Source organism: Nanorana parkeri, unplaced genomic scaffold, assembly GCF_000935625.1.
Source record: "Nanorana parkeri isolate BGI_ZX_2015 unplaced genomic scaffold, ASM93562v1 scaffold525, whole genome shotgun sequence".
Classification (NCBI taxonomy): Eukaryota; Metazoa; Chordata; class Amphibia; order Anura; family Dicroglossidae; genus Nanorana; species Nanorana parkeri.
The window spans coordinates 314,226-328,353 of record NW_017306793.1 but is presented as its reverse complement, the minus strand read 5'-3'; the positions used below and the strand labels follow the sequence as shown (position 1 = coordinate 328,353).

The 14,128-nt window shown below is 45.7% G+C and overlaps 1 protein-coding gene across 1 annotated transcript in view; it reads left to right on the top strand.

The window, feature by feature from the left end:
- Positions 1–855: 855 nt before the first annotated feature.
- Positions 856–14,128, top strand: part of LOC108791088 (NADPH--cytochrome P450 reductase) — a 53,702-nt gene continuing 40,429 nt past the window's right edge. The window contains exon 1 of the mRNA XM_018561471.1: positions 856–990. The gene's annotated coding sequence lies outside the window, so the exon portion shown is untranslated. The remainder of the gene's footprint in view (positions 991–14,128) is intronic.

Below are 14,128 nucleotides of genomic sequence, written 5' to 3'. Positions count from 1 at the left end.
ATCAATTGGCACCGCTTTTTCAAACTTGCCGACTGCTTGTTTTTTACAACAGTTGCCATAGTGTGTAAGCATTCCATAGACATAAGAACAGGTCACAGGGGTCTAAAAGATGCTTTAATGTCACATTAATATTATCCAACACAAATTAAAATCTGTAAAGGAGTGCAATCATTTTCTCTATTCTGTAATAGTACATCCTCTTACTCACGTCACCTTCAACATCAGGATTTCCGGTTCCCTTCAGATATTCACTGTGATGCCTACAATGAGGGGACTTTATGAAGACGGGAGCAGACAAAATCTGGAGCAGCTGGGCATGGCAACCAATCAGCTTCTCTCTCCAGTTTATTTAGTTAAGATTTAGAAAAATTAAAGAAAGAAGCTGATTGGTTGCAGTGCAGAGCTGCTCCAGATTTTGTCTGCTCGAGTTTTGATAAATTCCCTTCATTGTGAACAGCACATTTCACAGTATTGCACGTTGCTATACTTGTCAGCCTACACTCATTGCGTAAGATAACAATCTGCTGTCCCTTTAACAAAACCGTAACCTCTGCCCAACTTCTCCTCGATGACGTCAGTCCCCCGGGCACCGCCCCATTCCTGAGGCACCCTCAACGCTCATAGGCTCTCTGTTCTCCGGTACGACTGGCCACGGAAGAGGGCAGGGTTTGGGGTGTACCAACACGAGCTGTTGCCGAAAAAGGGGTTTAGCATAACTGGCACCATTTATAGTTTGTTTAATTTAGCGAACACTTCGGTATTTGCTGAACGAAAGCAGTTTCTTCGCTTCTGATAATATTACCACAACTTCACAGAGTCTTGATAAAGGAAACGAGTTGTCCTGGTTTCGGAAGGTTTTCACACACCCCTCTTCTGTCTCTTCGCGCTGTTGGCCGCGTCCTCAAGTCAGCTGACGTGCCAGTGGTGTGTGAAGCCGGGGGCAGCACGGAGCATTGTTCTTGGTGTGTGGCGGCGAGAAGACCGGTGCGGGTGAGTGCTGGCCTGCATTCTTTATCCATTTAATGTTTGTTAGGCCTTCCTGCGGCGTTCTCGGTGACACGCACAGCAGGCATTCGTTGTCAAGGAGACGCGACCCCTATGAGAGGCGTTACCCCTGGGTCCTAGTGCTACCATCTCAAGGTCTGACAGTCTCAATGACTGCTGTTGGTAAAAATGACAGAATGTGAGCTGCTATGACAACTCTATGGGTCAGTTGGTATTACTGGTTGTCAGGTTAAGGGCACATTCTCTAAATATAACAGGTGTATATATTGTTAGTAGAATCTTGGTGTGCCTAATGTATTTCTTCCAGATCTGTGCAGTATCCCAGTGTGAAGCATTGCTGCTATGCAGGAGCTTTCTGTAATAAAGACCAGTCACTGCTGTTATTTTGTCTGCAGGGGGCCCGGTCTTGTCTCCACCTCCTCCTGTAGTTTTCTACACACAGTCTGTAGTGGGTGGAACATTGATTCTGGGCCCCTTCCACAGCTCTGTTCTCTGCATAGGCTAGGTACAGCGCAGTGATGATGGCACTGCCTTTTACAATGTAATAACTGGGTCTGCAAAGGCACACCAAGTGGATTTAAATCCTTTTGTGTGCATTGAGGAATAATAATATTGTAAATCTTTGTGCCCAGATTTTAGCTTTACCCACTTCAAGTCAAACAGGCGCTTACCCTCCATAGCCTAGAGCAGGAGTAGCAAACCTCCAGCCCTCCAGCTGTGGTGGAATTACAAATCCCATGAGACATTGCAAGATTCTCACAGCCACAGACATGACTCCCGAAGAGAGATGCATCATGGGATTTGTAGTTTCACCACAGCTGGAGGGTCGGAGGTTTGCTACCCCTGGCCTAGAGCAATATTTAGCTCAACTGTGGGCCTAATCATTTGTCACTAACTCTCTCCCTCAAATGCTCCCTTCTGGTGGTATTGCCCTGCGGAAATGGTCTTTTCTAGTTGTTTTAAAGGCTGACAGGAAAATAGAAAACCGATCCCTTGTCCAGTTTCCTTTTAACCAGAGTTGGCTTCAGAGCACCTTCTTTAGATTTGGCAACAAAGTACAGGTTTTATTTTGGAATCCATCCCATGTGTTATGAAACTTAAACTCTGTTCCAGAGCCTGGGGAAGATATGTCCAGAAAACATATTTTCAGTGCAGTGTGAATGTCTTAACAGAACAGTATTCAAATATAAGGGAATCGAAAAAACATTTCTGAATGAAACATAAACCGTAAAAAGGCTGGCTGAAGAGTGAAGAAGATGTAGAGAGTGAGGCACCGTTCACACCGGGGCAGTTTGGCCGTGCGGATCCACCGACATGACCGATCCCATACATTGCTATGGGGACCGTTCATGCGACCGCGTGGCTCAGCGCGATCAGAATCTCCCCCATCCGGGCGCGAACTGCCCCCTGGTATTTTTGTTGTGTTCTTCACTGCAGATTTCCTTACAGCTTTCAATGGAACTGCGCTGATCAGCGAGGTTTTGGGCGTTTTTAATTGTGTTTCAGCGCTGAAATGCAATTACAATCCCCTAAAACCTCCCTTTTTAAATCGTTGCGGAAACCGCCCTGGTGTGAATGGGCCTTAATAAGGGCGTCCTAAAGTAAGCTAGAGTGGCTATCGGTGCTGTGATACCAGACTCGCACACTGAGTACTAGGAACAGGGATGACAGACGGGGCCCCTCCTCACTTTTCCATGACCATTGTCCAGCACTGGGCAATATTATTTGGGGGTATCACCACCCCGCTACCCCCTCGCCAGAAGGATTACTGACACCCGGCACGCCTCTATCAGCAACGCCGGAGGCAACTCCCACCCCCCCTCCCCGGACGTGAGGATCACTGACACCCACCACACTTCCACTATCAACACCAAGCACCGAAGGGAGTATCACTGGCACCCGATGCACCTCCGTTTTCCTAACCGACATCCCACTGCATTGAAAAAAGTAAGGCATACCTTACTTTTTAAGCGCATACCGTCATGTTCCTAACCCCGATGTGGTGGTGTGAATGGGCACCATCTGTGACAAGGCAAATAGCTTTGTCTTGCACTGGGACTGCACTGGAAACAAAGGACAGCGCAGCTCCAATGCAGATGCTGTGAATGGGCCCTTGGGGCCGGTTCACACCTAATCCAGTGCGTTCCAGCATCATTCGTTGCTGGAACACATTGGATTGCATAATAAAGTCCTCTCTGCAATCTGGGGCGAGAGGGGGCATGGTGGTGCATTCAAGTAAGTGGCACCGCAGCCACACCTTCTGTCCTGCAGTTCGTTAGCCTGCATCAGAATGTGTGACTCGACAATGCTTGTGGTGCGATGCAGGGAGGATTTTATTATGCGATCAAGTGCGTTCCAGCAACTAACTGTGCTGGAACGCACTGGATTAGTTGTGAACTGGCCCTTTTAAGTAGAAACCACATTTTAAATTTATAACCTCCTGCCTCTTCCTCTATTCTGGGGGCTTCCAAAAAGACACAGATGGGTTTAAACATTGCTTTAATTACATTTAGCCTGTGTGCAGTCTGCACTCTGCAGTGTAGAAAGAAATGTAACAGCGCTGAGAGCAACAAGGCATGAATTTACTGCTCTATTTAATTAGCAGGCCCTCATTTTCTACAGTGTAAAGTGAGCATGTGTTTACCTCAAACATTGTCATGTACAGAGGAATTTTAAAAAAACCACACATTTTCCTGTATGTGCTTTGATGCGATCACATATTCTTTTCAGTGAACACACCAGGCCTGTAGCCTTCAATAGGGGCCATGGACGCATCTGATCACACATCATGCTGAAAGAAAGGCAAGAGCGCCTGCCTATGCTTTGCTAAGCACAGACTGTCACTTGTGGAACACAATTCATTACTAGAGGGATCCTTGAAGTTGTCTTCCATGCTCTCAGTCCTAATCTGTTGATACTTTGCCCTTAACAGTTCACAGTGCAGGCTGCACACACACTGAATGCACACAAAGCAGCATTTTACACTGCACACTAACATACTGTTCTGGGTATACATGGTTCTATTTTTTTCATTTAAAAAACACAAACAGATTCCTCCATCAGTGCTTACGAGTTTTGATTGAGGAATCCCCGCTGTCCTCATTGTATTCTGACAGCAGCTGCTGTCAGAATACACCGAAGAAACTGATTGGCTGCTAGCTTGATTTGGCCGCAAATTTTCCCACTGGCTCCTTCAATCAGCTGATCGAGGGATGCTGGGCGGAAAGGTGCCGACATTGGCACCTACAAACCGATTTTGCCCGGTTCATCAACAACCGTGCAAAATTGGAAGCGTGTTTACCTGGCTTTACTGTATCTGTAGCCACTAAAAGACCAATGTCTTTATTGTACTTGAGTTTAGTTACTTACATTTCAACAGACTTCAAGTACTATGTTTTCAGTGATCAGCCTAAAGTGCTTAGTCTGCACTGCAATTGTGCACTGTGCTGTGACCTGAGAATATTTGGGCAGCCTCTTGTCCTAACAGGTAAACGTCTGTGGAACACAATGTTTCTAACAGGGCCTGTAATACTTATGTAAACTCTTAGCTTATGATATAATCATAGGTTTGGGATGTTGTCTACTTCAATTAAAGTGGAACTTCAAAAAGTTAAACCATATACAGAAAGTTAAAGTGCATCTAAGGCAAAACCCTTTTTTCTTTTTCTTTTTCTTTTTAGTTTGGATAGAGTGGGGAAGGGGTTAGATCCTCTGAAGTTTCCGTTGTTGTCTGTGTCCCTATTCACCCTTAGATTAGCACTGGTGACCATTGTCCCTGAGAAAGAAAGCGAGGGGAAAGCCAACATTTTAGACTTGTCCCCAGAACAAGAGGTGAGGGGAAATCTTCCACTTGTTCTGGGGACAACTGTCTAAGAGGGAAATTCCACTCACTTAAGGAGATTTCCTTTAATTTCCTGTTGTCTCTGGAACAGGTGAAGGAATGGAAAGTGCCCGGTGGCACAAAGACAACAATCATTTAAAAAAAAAAAAACCCCCCCACAAACAAACCAGGCAGCGGTTTAACTCTTCCCTACTCTTTCTGAAGCTAAAAAACGATTTGGTTATAGATGCACTTTAATGAATTATAAACCTCACTTGAACACGCACTTCCATTTATACTGCCTTTAAAGTCTTTCCGGCATATTCTGCAAGGCAGTGCCATGATCCATACTAACGTGTAACCACTAGCGTTAATCAGTCAGAAATCAGTCAGATTTTAACAAAGTCCGAGCTATAGAAGGTGAATGGTGTTTGTTTGATAGCTACACATTGCTATTTACCTGCATGCACTGTAGTCCTGTAGACTGTTCAATACCGACTTGGACATGATAAAACGTATGTCAAGCCAAAAACATTTTTTTTCTTGTTTTGGAGTGCAGAATGATTACAATTCCATTTTTTTCTTTGTTTTTCTGCTATTGGGGGCTCTGTTACAGAGATGTACCCTCACTTCCTATTCTGCTGAGCATAGTTTCACCAGACAGGAAGTGAAGGAAAATCTGCAACAGGTACACAAACTTGTTGCTGTTGGAGCAACATCTTCCACTCATCTTCCTGTCCGGTAAAATGTCAGCAGGACAGAAAGTAAGGGTACATTTTCCTTATGAAGCCTCGAATGTTAGTAAAAACCTGGCAGAGGGTTAACTCTTCCTTATTCTATCCAAAACTAGGGGGGAAAAAAGCTGGACCTGAAAAAGACTGGCAGAAAATGTCAACAGCCATAGACAGAGGGTTGTGGGGGAACGTGAACAGAGCATGCCTGGAGGAGGGCACACAAGAGGGTAGTGTGCTGTAAGGTGCAAGTATGCACACTATGGCAAGAGCCCACACCCTCTGTCAATGGTAAAGGTCCACTTAAAGATTTTGTACTTGGTAATGGAAGCGTTAATAGTACAATTTGCAGTATCTGTCATCATTACAGTACAAACGCCCATGGGCTGTTGTCAGAGAATGAGTCTGAATACATGTTTGGAATACTTGAATGGGTACTTTGTTCCTTGCCAAGTGATTTCTAGTTCTCTGCAGTGTTTTCACCAGTGGTTTCACTGTTGTAATGGGATTATGAGGGTATTTCACTGTTGTGCCCTCTTAGGCCAGTTAAAAGCCAAATGTAAAATGATTACTTATAAGAGAACTATGAGATGAGTTATTTCCACTCACCTCATAGTTCTAGCCGACCTGTGACAATGAGACTGTCACAGGTCGGCTCAGTAGATCGGGAGGCGAGCGAACACATACCGGGTTCGCTCACCTCTCGATCCTGTCACGGCTCTCTGCCGTGACGGGGAGGGGCTGGATTCCCCTCTCCCCGCTCCGATCTGCCAGCGCTGACTGGCGGAACGGACAGGAGAGGGGGCGGGTACAGCTGGCTCTGCCTCTAGATAAGCAGAGCCAGCTGTCACTCACGCAGCTGGGCGGATCTCAACGTCCATGTCGGGATCCGCTGCGGCGTCTCGGTATACCGCGAGCTGTAGCTCGCGGTATACTGAGCTTAGGGTAACGGGAGGACGCTAGTTTGTGTCCTCCCGTTACCCTAAGGAGAACTATGGGGAAAAACACTGACCCCATAGTTCTCCTTTTTTTAAAGTCAAAGATCCCCCACCAATGCTAATTAAAGCACTTACCTTAAATGATGTCTCTTTATCCGATCTTCCTCCTTCCTGTAGTTTTCATCCTTCTCTCCAGCGCTGCGGCGGGTGTCCGATACAGCGCTGACTCCTCTGTCCTTGCTGGCACTTCCTGTCCCACCGTGTCTGTGCGGGTGCACGCGTCCATATACCAACCTTGTGTCTCTTCTCGTCTCCCGGCCAAAAATGTGAACTGTGCATGCACCCGCCCCAAGATGCTTTGCAGCTGCCCGAGAATTTTCACATTTTCGGACGGGAGCGCGCAGGGAAGACACGGGCAAGTTTAAACCGCTAGGAGAGGTTGCACGCCTTCCACACACCTTGCGATAATCGTACGATCGCACAATTTCCCGCAATTATCTACGATTGTCACAAGGTGTGTGGGCACCTTTACAGGTTCTGTGCGCAGTTGCCTTGTTTCCCTACTTCTCACAGCATGGCGCACAGTGCCTAAAATGTCTAGCCCCTAGTCTGAAAACTGTTGTGTCTGGGATTGCAGAAGATAGCTGTGGCTCCCAGCCACTGTATAGCATATTTCTGTGTAGGGCTTTACTTCCAGAAAGTTTAACCTTGATTTTTGCAGAAGTCTAGTGCTGGTCTGGAAGTTATGTACAGCTTACCTATAGTTCCTTCCCTGTAAACCTGTTACTTTTCCTAGTATTTTATTGTTTTGTTTTTTTTGAAGTCGATGAATAGTGCACAAACTAAACACCTAGGAGAACGAAAAAAGTAAATGTGAACACACAGAAAAAGGTGCACTGGAGTGTGTTGATATGGTCCTCCAAAAAGAGAGCCCTTCACTGACCCTCCAGGATGCAAAGCTCCTCCTGGCAGGGGCAGAACACTCATGTACCTAGCCAAAGACAGGCAGACCCCTCTCCTCATGATTGGCTGAAGCTGACTACCGAATACTGAGTTGGGGGCTTCAGGCTCGGGGAGGATCCGGGGTTGGTCCCGAAGACCCACACCCATGATCTTAGTGGAGTGAAATCACACATATAAAAAGTGGAGAAAGTAAACGTGGAGAACTATGAGGTGAGTAAAAATCACTCATCCTCATAGTTCGAGCCGACGTGCGACAATGAAACTGTCGCATGTCGGCTCAATAGATTGGAGAAGTGAGCGAACACATACCGTCGTACTGATCGGAAGCCGATTAATCGATTATTGAAAAAGTTGACAACTTTTTCAATAATCGATTATAATCGATTATGTCGATTAGTTGTTGCAGCCCTATCGCTCACTCACTTCTAGATCATCTCCCTGCAGAGAGCAGTGACTGTCAGTCAGGGCTCCCTTAAGGGATTTCACCCCTCTCCGCTCCGATCCTCCAGCGCTGACTGGCGGAACGGATGGTGGAGGAGGCGGGTACAGGTGGCTCTGCCTCCAGATTGGCAGAGCCAGCTGTCACTCGCACAGCTGGGTTGGTCTCGATTGTAATGCCGGGATCCGTCCCGGCTGCGGCAGTCTCAGTATACCGCGAGCTGTAGGTCACGATATACTGAGCTTTGGGTGATGGGAGGACGCTAGTATATGTCCTCCCGTGACCCTTAAGAGAACTATGGGGAAAAACACTTACCCCATAGTTCTCTTTTAAATAAGTGCAAGACACTGGCTAGGCCGCCTGGCTTGTTATAAAAAAAAAAAAGGCCTCTCAGCTTAGCCCATGAGGTGTTGTGCAGAAAAGGCAAGCGTTGTCCTGGCAGCAGATACTACACTTGATCTTGAGCAATAGACGGTGCAGCGTTATCAACCTAATATCATACTCATTGACAGATTTTTCTAGGGTAAAGGCAACACAAGATAGAACTGCCGAGTAAACTTTGTGATAATGTGCCTGAGAAATGCTTGAGAATGTTAAAACTGCCTTTGTGCCTTGTTCTCTTTGCTAATTGTGCTACAGGACCTATTATTAGCTTTGAATAAAGCTTATAATACATTATAAAGGGCATAATATGCTAGGATTTTGGCTTGTATATGGTTTAATACAGTGGTTCTCAATTTGTGTAACCTCAGGACCCACATTTGTCCTCTGTCATTAACCCCTTCATGACTGAGGCCTTTTTTTCATTTTTTTGTACCCATGTTATATTTTATATATTTTCTGAATGCCAAGACCCTATAGAATAAAATGGTGGTAGTTGCAAATTTTTATGTTGCGCAATATTAGCGCAACTCCTTTTTAAACCCCAATATTTAGTGAAAAATTTAATTAAATGCCCCAAAACACAACAAAATACCCATTTTTTTAATGAAATATAAAAGATGAGGTTACAACGAGTAAAACGATACCCAACATGCCCAGGTTACAAATTGCGTGCATCCGTAAAACGGCGAAAAACCCCAGTACCCCAAAAAGTCCATAGAAGACGCTTTAAAAGCCCCCACAGGTCATCAATTTAGAGATACCCCAAAATACTGTGAAGCGATCTGGCGACAGGTAAGTCGCCAGGATCGCTTCTGTTGTAAAGCCGACGGTCGGCTCTACAAGTTTAAACAGAGTCCCGGCGGCAAAAGTCACCGGGAGTCTGTTTAAACAGCCCCGATGCTGGCGACGTACACTGTACGTCGTCAGTCACGAAGGGGTTAAGTCGCGACCCAAGTTGCACTGCAATGGAACGCAAGGCAACGTGGGCTGCTGTGTTGTGATGGAGCTCCATCCATATGTGCATTGCTTGTGGAACTCAAATGTGTGCCTGTAGAGGTGCCGGGAGCAGATTGTGATCTCACTGCAGTCCAGGCACCTCCACAGGACATGCAAGGGGGCTATAGGCAATGCACCTATGGAGGTAACTCCTTCGCGGCCATACCCCCAGCCCACCCCACCTCAAGTCAACACTTGGTGCCGGGCAGCATATTTTGAATGGCTGCTCATTGTAAGAATGGACAGTGCTGCGCTAGGGGGAAGCTGAGGAGCCTCTCACCTAGAAAAGTGGAAGGCATGCAGTGACCCAATGAACATGGGGTCGCGACCCACTTTTGGGTCACGACCCACCAGTTGAGAACCAAGGGTTTAATATACAAGAGCAGTTATTGTTGTAACTAATGAGGTATCTGAATGGGTTCCATCTTTCTGAGGTAGTATGGTTAGAGTCAGAATGCATTATCTGCATACTTTCAAGTCCATATTTTCATGACTTCAGTAATCTAAAGTAAAAAATATACTTCACAGCATTGATAAAGACTGAGAGTGCAGTTTTAATCTGCCATAAAATATCTTTATGGCTTGAAGCAGATGAACATTTGTTTTGTTGATCGTAGTCAGTGTTTATCTAAAATAGTAACAATTGTTTATACAATTTTTGTTCCATGAAGTGGCCTTTTAAAGGGGCCCTATAGACCCATTACTGCTACACCTTAGATCCTTAGTTCTCAAATGGTGGGTCGTGACCCAAAAGTGGGTCGCAACCCTGTGTTCAGTGGGTCCCTCGTGTGCCTTCCACTTTTTTAGGTGAGAGGCTCCTCAGCCTCCCAGTAGCGCAGCACTGTCAGTTCTTGCACCAAGCAGCCATTCAAAATATGCTGCCCGATGCCGAGTGTCAGCTTGAGGTAGGGTAGGCTCCATCCATATGTGCATTGCTTACAGCTCCCTCGCATGTCCTGTAGAGGTGCCTGGACTGTAGTGACGTCACATTCTGGCTCTTGGCAACTCTACAGGACATGCGAGGGAGCTGTAAGCAAGGAACATATGGATGGAGCTCCATCACAGCACAGCAGCCCACACTGGACCCCAGCCTGAGGATCCACTCCAGTTCTCGTATGATAGGGAGACTAGGTGGATCTTAAAAAAAGAACGACCTGATCTTTCCCACGAAATACCTATATTGTGTTGAGGTTGTCCACCACCTAGATTGTGATTCCCCTGGCTCCCTTATTAGGGAAGTAATATGGCTATGGTACGTTTTCAATGTTATGTTGTTATGATTTATCCTGGATTCCAGTTAAAGTGCTCTGAACTGTTATTGCTACAGGTGCAGTCTGCGCACTGGTGCCCGATTCATGTTATCTGCCGATGATTGCACTTATTTGTATTGTATTATTTGATACTTAATAAAAATTGACATGCTGAAGAAAAAAAAAAAAAAGAGCTTGCATTTTATTTTTTTGGGAGTGTGTATGTGTGTGAGATTGTGTCTGTGGTTGTTTTTGAGGGCCCATTCACACTAGTATAGTGCGTTAATTTACAGTGCGAACTTCGCAATCGCACCTACCGCGCATTTTGGTGTGAGAAGTGCATTGACATTCATTGGAATGGCCCTCCAAATGCACCTCCCACCCACAGTTCTATTGCCCGCACATCAGAACGCGCAATGCCATGCGCTCCATTGCAGTGCAACTTGGGTCACGACTTAGCCCTCGTTCACACCTGAACGTTTTGTAGCGTGTTCTACGCTCGACGAACGCTCTACAAAACGCTCAAACATCTAAATCCCATTGTATTCAATGGGTCTGGTTCACACCTTGGCGTATTTCAGCCCGTCCCTAACGCGCTACAAAACGGCCCACGTCTGAAAAGGTACATGTACTACTTTGGGCCGTTTTTGTTGCGCGTTTCCATTGGGATACAGCCAAGTAGCCCTCGGAAACGCGCGTTTGCCGCGCAATTTTTTTACTGCGAATCACGGTTTAAAAAACCGCGCGACAACCGCGCATATGCAATACGCCTAGGTGTGAACCAGGGCTTAATGACCAAAGACAAATGTGGGTCCTGAGGTTACAGAGGTTGAGAACCACTGCCTTAGATGGATACATTGCAGTGTTTTGAAGGAGTGACAGCACAAGACATATGTGCTTAGGAAAGCTACCAACTTTTGGTTTTGATAATAAACTAAAAAGTATTGCAATCAGTGGTCTCAAAAATTTGAACATGTAAGAGGCCAGAATGGTTACTTCTGGCCTCTTACCAGTACACAGTGAATCAGTACACTGCCACGTTAGATGACAAAGGAGATTGCGGTTTGTGCTGTGCACCCACCCCACCCCGCAATTGAAGTCTCTTTATTGTTGTTCGCCAACACCTCATCGGGCAGGATTAGTTGGAAGTTTAGTCAAATCCATATTTACACAGAAAAATAGCATGTCATAACAAAGCACAAATACTGGGAATTCCATTTCCAACAGACTTCTGGCATTGAGATCTCCAATGAGTTGATCTATCATAATTCAGTTGCATACATTGAATTTTAGGTAATTACATTTTGGAAGATGTAAAAAGCCTTCTAATATAAAATGTTGTCCCTGGCATACCCAACTTGTAGATCCATGCTTCAGTCTTCCATAGATCATCCTGACATTGTGTTTATCTGCTGAGTAATGCTTGCATAGTATAAAAATCTATCTTTCTCCGTGAGATTCACCAGAAAAACCTGTGAGGATGTAATGTGATTTCCTTCCTTATTTTTGTAAAAAAAAAAAAAAATGTAGCATGATTCAGTAGTTCTTGTAAAAGTGTATACGTGTGCATCCTTAGAAACAGCAAACTCATTATTGCCCCAGAATGTGTGAAATCAAAACAATTTTCACTAAGGCTGCAACAACTAATCGATTACAATTGATTCTCATCATCGATTAGTCCCCACAAAAATAATTGAAAGTCCCCCAACCCTGCAAATGCACGTATACTAATGAAAACACAAGTCCGGTGCACAGGTTCAAGACCACTAAGAACAAATGTGACCCTGGTCATTCATTTGCTTTCTGTTTTCTTTACACAGTAGAACTTTCCTCACACAACTTCGTTTTCAGAACATCCGTTTGATTTTCTAGTGGTTAATGGGGTCAAATTGGTGATCGATTTGGACATTGATGATGAAAAAATTGAAGGAGCAGGATGGAAAATTTTTTCTCAAACAAAATTCTAACACTGAAGGTGGATTTTGTTTAGAAAACTCCATTCGTTTTCAAAATTGAATGGTTAAAGGAGAACTATGAGGAGTGCTTTTCACTCACCTCATAGTTCTAGCCGACCTGTGACAATGAGACTGTCACAGGTCAGCTCAGTAGATCGGGAGGTGAGCGAACACATACCGGGTTCGCTCGCCTCTCGATCCTGTCACGGCTCTCTGCCGTGACAGGGGGAGGGGCTGCATTCCCCGCTCCGATCTGCCAGCGCTGACTGGCGGAACAGACGGGGTTGGGGGTGAGTACAGCTGGCTCTGCCTCTAGATAGGCAGAGCCAGCTGTCACTCACGCAGCTGGGCGGATCCCGTCATCTAAGTCGGCATCCGCTCCGGCTGCGGCGTCTCAGTATACCGCGAGCTGTAGCAAAAGGGTCCTGCTGTCGCGGGTCGTGCGTCGCTACAGCAGGACCCTTTTTTGGAGCGGATTTTAGCCGCGATTTCTAGCTTGCTCAATGCAAGCATGTGCGCGATATCGCGCAAAATGCAAATCGCGCAGCTAACGCGCGATTTGCTAATCGCGCAGTGTGAATGGGGCCTAAGGAGAACTATGGGGAAAAACACTGACCCCATAGTTCTCCTTTAAAACCCAAACAAAATATTGAACAACATGATGGCATTATTGAATGTTTCTGTTGGGATTTATCTATAAACATTCCTACAAAAATCTACCAGTGTATGGCCAGCTGTAGCGTGCAACATGCATAGTACGTAGCCATGGATGAAACTCAATACTTTCCAATGTAGCACGGTTCTTTTATACATGTTTCTTAAAGGAGAACTATGGGGTTAGTGTTTTTCCCCATAGTTCTCAGGGTCACGGGAGGACATAAACTAGCGTTCTCCTGTGACACAAAGCTCAGTATGTCGCGAGCTACAGCTACTGTTGAGATCCACCCAGCTGTGTGATTGACAGCTAGCTCTGCCTATCTAGAGGCAGAGCCAGCTGTACCTGCCCCAAAACCCGTTCGTTCCTCCAGTCAGCGCTGGAGCATCAGAGCGGCGGGGGGAATCCCTGCAGGGAGCCGTGAGTGACCGTCGGTATGGGACGGTATGTGTTCACTCCCCGATCTACTGAGCCGACCTGTGACAGTTTTTCATTGTCACACGTCGGCTCGAACTATGAGAGTGAGTGATTTTCACTTCCCTCATAGTTCTCCTTTTAACTAGTGCTATGCAGTGGAAGATGACAGTGTTCTAAAAGATGTAATCATTAGAATGTTCATTCTTTACAGTGATTTCTTTGCTGTTACCAGCTGAGAATGTATTTCCCACTAGATGTGCACTGTGACCTTAGACCATTGACTCCATATATTGCCTTGTCTGTTTGATAAATATTGAGGCAGCCTTGAACTTGCACACTTAGCACGTTTCATAATTTTACAGCAGTTTCACAATTGACCATTTTAGCTTTCTATAAGCCTCGTGTCCTGGGTACCACCATCCGTAGGGATGAAAAGAACCCCTTAGCGACCAGCGACGTACATAGTACGTCAATGGCAGCGGGCCCGTTTAAACAAACTCTGTTTACAGTTGTAGAGCGGGCTGTTGGCTTTACAATAGAAGCAATTCTGGCGACTCAGCTGCTGCCAGATCGCT